General features: G+C 40.1%; 1 long non-coding RNA gene across 1 annotated transcript in view; it reads right to left on the reverse strand.

Annotated features, from left to right (window-relative positions):
* LOC135244406 (uncharacterized) overlaps positions 1 to 4,853 on the reverse strand; it is a 120,956-nt gene extending 116,103 nt beyond the window's left edge. Inside the window, exon 1 of the long non-coding RNA XR_010326962.1 lies at positions 3,454 to 4,853. This is a non-coding gene — a long non-coding RNA (uncharacterized LOC135244406). The remainder of the gene's footprint in view (positions 1 to 3,453) is intronic.
* Positions 4,854 to 5,061: the final 208 nt, after the last annotated feature.

Consider the following 5,061-nt stretch of genomic DNA (forward strand, 5'->3'; position numbering starts at 1 on the left):
TTTCATCTAATTCGCTGTCAGCTTCGTTAGGGCTTTTGGATTGAGCAGGCTGATTATTTGTTTCCGTATAATTGCACCATTCCCCTTGGCCTCCGTTATGACTGTGACGTCACGTTTCGGCAGTGCGCCGCGCGGCTCCTTTACCGCGCAATTCCGCAGCCCCCCGTTATATTCGCATATCGGTGCTCCTTCGCGCTTTTAAAACGGCTTTCAATGCCGCGTGTCTTTGCCTCGTTAAGTGAACCAGGGAGCTAGTGTCAAGCCAGGGAAACTGCGTTTTTCTTCCCGTTTTAGTAGCATTTAAAAAAAAAATATTTATCAACAACGTGGCCAATAGCAGACACTATTTCGTCACAGTATTTGATCGTCTCCTCCAAACCAATAAATGTCGTCCCATTTGATTGCTCTGAAACCGGCTATAAACCTTTCCAAATCCCTTTCCGGGATAGAAAACGTTGCTGCTTTCCGAGCGTTACAGCTGCAGTATGTAAGTTTTCATTCAGAAAGGGACATATTGTGACCAGACAGACCTGTGACTAGACTGTAGGTCTACATTTTTGTAAGTCTTTCCTCTCCATCAGAAAAGATGCGGTTGATCGATAAAGATAAGTTAATGTCATTTATAGATGTTATACCAAATAATTTTTTTCTGGACTGCAACCAAAGCAAATCTATTTTACGAGAAATAAGCACACAAGTAGTCGTAAATTTAACAGCAAGCTGTATTAGTAGTTTCTTGCCTTTTCAAAATGTACACGGCCAGCCAAATGCAGTTCTCCATAAACTGCGAGGCCTTGCTTCAGAGAGATACTGCACGAGCTATTACACAGTCACCACTGACTTTTTAATTCCTACATTTAAAATGATCAATAAACCAATCAATTACGCTCATATCTGTGTGGAAATTATACAAACGAAGCATTCTTTAATGCAGTGAGTAATGCATTTACAAGCATTCCAATAACCGCACACTACTTACTCAGCATGTCTGAAAACAAGGCCGTGTCATATTTTAGATGATCTTAACGAAAATTGCCCGAGGACAATGCCAATACGCCTGTCCCTAGTCATCATGTACTGTGCTAAAGGATTTCTGCAAAAAGAATAAAATAAATAAAATAGATGAGGTATATTGCATTTCGGTGTTATGAAATTAACATTTACAATTTATTCAATGAGAATTAAACATACAAGTAGAAGGGCAATTTACCTGAACCATTCCCAAGGGGACCATTTAAATACATGCACGTGAGAGTACAGTGTACAATAGGTATTAGTATTACCTATTGGGAAGAATATGAATTCTGTGTTACTAGTAGAGATCATTACTAAGCACGCACACACACGCTCGCACACACACACACACATACTTGCCTTTCATAGCTTTGCTCTCTGCTGAAACTAGGAGAAACTAATATTAATTTCTTGATATACTCAAGTGGAAGGAACAACACAGACATGTTGCGCAACTTTTTTCTGATGCTGAACAATCAACAGGAAATACTGCACACATTATGGTGGTTGAACATTATGTTGCATAAACGTGCCATTTGATAAAGTAAGGCCAATGCCTTGGACCCACAGAGTGTGTATAATATCAGGTCTTCCAAAAGGAAATTACAGGAGCACAGAAATTAGACCAACAATTAAGTGACATGAAGTATGAAATATGCTGATTATTTCCACTAGAGGGCACCAGGGAGCATGTTAGACTTGCCAGTGATTGACTATAACCAGCCGGCTGAGTGCATGTACAGATCTCGTGGCGGCAGAAAGTTGCACGGGATTGCAGAATTAATTGGTTCCAGTTCTCGGTCAAATTGGGTGAAAGCGTTGTTTATGGCTGCACGACCTGCACTCGTTGTAAGCACAAAAAGATCTGCCCGTCTTTTTTGTCCATTACGGTGGCAAGTTTACAAAGTAAGTGCTTTCTTTACTGTGGTCACTTATCGATTTTCATTATTCATTATGGCCTAGGAACAGTTGGACAGTTCTAACTAGTCACAACACAGATGTTCTCTCATTTAGTGCTCAGTTCCGTCGCTAAAGGGCTGTTGTATACGCTGGATTTTGTTCCGACCAATAATTCTGGATTACATTTTCTGAACAGCTGGAGACACCAAAACTGGTTCACTCCTACACCAAACCACAGTAAAATATTGTCACAGAGGATACATGTGCAGTCTGCAGGCGTAGCGCACGACAATAATTCATATCAAATAATTCAGTGGTCCGTGGGCAGGGGGAGGAGGGGGGGGGGGGGGGAGCTATGCACTCATGCTACCTTAACTTTGATCTGTTCTCATCCCATTATTCCAGCTGAACATTTCTCCACCTTTTCATACAACACCGCTCTTAAATCGGTTACACGATGGGAGCACAAGAACAGAGGCTTTTATCCAGACCAACACATACCACAATGCAAGAGATCACAATCAAGCGCATGAACCCAATGAACGCTGGCAAGTGGAGTGGTCAATCAACGAATGTGTAGCGTGTTCACAACATAGCAATATTGTCAAAGACTCTTTTTAAAGGTAATTTAAAACAAATCAAATTAGAACATGCCAGAGTCATGATGTGGCCGTATGCAGACAATCTGAGTAACAGAAGACTTGGTCAACAACGTAACGGACTACAGACATAATTTACGTGTTGATATTTGTTTTATGGTAGATAGATGCGGAATATATAAAAGAAGAATAACACTTTTAATACAGAGAGAATTTCATATAGGCCTTATATTTGTAATTTTTTTCTGTCAACACACAATCATAATTGGCCTATTGTTTAAAAATATTTACCTGAGCTCTCCCTGATCTTCACTCACCCAAGCGAGACGCTCGTGGAAACCAGAAAAGACCGTAACTGCGGGTGCTCCTGATCGTACGACGGCGAGCTGAGACCAAGTAGCCTGTGAATGCCAGATCATAATCCGAATAGAAATTCAATTAGCCTTTACTATGACCGATCCATTATTACCAATGCATAAGTCAATTTATTTATCCTAACTGGTCTTTCATTTCTTGTGGTGACGAGCAGTGACAAACTGTACTACAATATTATTGTGACTTAAAGCCAAATATTGCACAAGATCCACTACCTCAGGCGAAACAAAAGCAATAAAACGCAGGGGTATGCAGTAAATTGTGCGCGATATATCATTGTCTTTTACCAACATTGGATTTCCTTGATACCAGCACTGATTGAAAAATATTTTTGGGATGTATATTCCCAATAGTAATTAACATATGCTCAACTCTATCTACCCAACACCTCGGTACAAAAGTATATCTAACTATCCGTAGCCTATCTACGTCGGCCTTGTTGTATTGCGTATGTATTGGAACCCAATACACAAAACAAAATACATCGCTACTGTTAGGCCTAAAAACGATTAGCGATCAATGACATTAGTTATTCAGCGTAAATTCACAGGTAACAGATACTTACAGACTGGACGTTTGCAGGCGAATCTTGTTCTAGCTGGGACGGCCTGCGTTTGATTTTAGTAGGCCTCTTAACTTGGGAGGCAAAACCTGCGTTGTTTTACTCCACCTCATTGCTCAAAAACAAGTACTTTTTTGCTAAGCTAAACAGGAGGGGTTTTACAGCAGAAATAAAGTGTGCCCGTTTATTTTTACCGCTGGATCTTCAGGGATCGGTGTAAAGATTTGTTTTTAAACATACAATCGAAAACTTTACACCCTGCACACTACTTCGTAGTCATTGCTCAGTTTTTCAGGTAAAAGTGGGCGGTCCCATGTGAGCAGAGGGGTGGGGATATTTAAATAGCCGGTAAAAGATTATTGGTTGACTCAAAGTCAGTTTTCTAAGTAGAAAAACTGGGGTTCATATTCGCCCGTTTCTACAGTTAAACCCAAATTTGTAAAATCTCAACTACACCTAAAACCTCTTATCAAATTCACAAATCCCACTATGTTACAACTACCACAACACAGTCTACAACCCATGCAAAACATTGAAATGTGTGCATTTCATTATGTCCACTTTAACCCTGATGACAAACAAAAAACAATTTGTAATGCAACACCTCAAATTTATTTTAAAAAAATGCACTTTTCTCAATGTAAGTGGATAAATTTGCCACAGAAACGAGAAGGACGTGTACCCCACAATTACAAAGCGAATGGGCATGATGTCACTGGATTTGTCTTATTAAATTAAGAGCAGCAGTCTGCGTGAAATCGTGAAAGAGATCATCCCTCCATGTGGATTCCTGTATTTCCCACTGTCAACTAGAATATATTAAGATATGTTTTCTTATTTTTAAAATGGAAAAATATTTCTGTCTTAATGTATAAAACGTGCCACTGCAAAGCTTTTTTAACAGAGGAAACAATGTTTATGTACTATATGCACAGTTTCTAACATTTTATTGCATACATACCTCAGAGGTTCCAAAGTTACGGGCAAGGCCTGCTGGTAGGCCGCAGGTCAGGAGGCACTGAGGTGGGTAAAAAAGGTACATCGATGAAAATAACTGCACTGTATGTAAAACACTTTCAATGGACACTGACACCCAACAGAATTAAACACTTCACTAAATACGGTGAGCACGCACTGCTTTTTTTATGCATTTGAAAGAAAGAAAAAAAAAATAGTATTTGAATACAGTGCTGTGTAGCAACCTTTTGAGGGGCAAGTGGTGCACCCACACAGAAAAACTGATTTTATGGCACCCAGTTATTGTACAGAATACATTTTTACCAAAATGAATGAATGAAAATCAGTGGCAGCAGCAATAATAATACAAATATTAATTTGTTCCTTTATCAAATCAAAGGGGCACATCAGGCACTTTGGGCAACAGGGGCAGGTGCTCGCCCTCGACCCCCCCCCCCCCCACCCCCCCCACCCCCAAAACCCCACACTCCCACACGTACCTTGGTGAATATACCAAGTACATTAAAGGATGTAGGTCACAGAAAATGTATTTTTTTGGTGTTTAGTAGGAGAGAGCCTGAGAGGAACCCCAGTTATGCCCGAATTTCTCCACCCAGCAGCTGCTAAATGCAATTCAAAAGAAAGGAAAATGCA

Source organism: Anguilla rostrata, chromosome 18 (genome assembly GCF_018555375.3).
Source record: "Anguilla rostrata isolate EN2019 chromosome 18, ASM1855537v3, whole genome shotgun sequence".
In the NCBI taxonomy this organism is placed as follows: domain Eukaryota; kingdom Metazoa; phylum Chordata; class Actinopteri; order Anguilliformes; family Anguillidae; genus Anguilla; species Anguilla rostrata.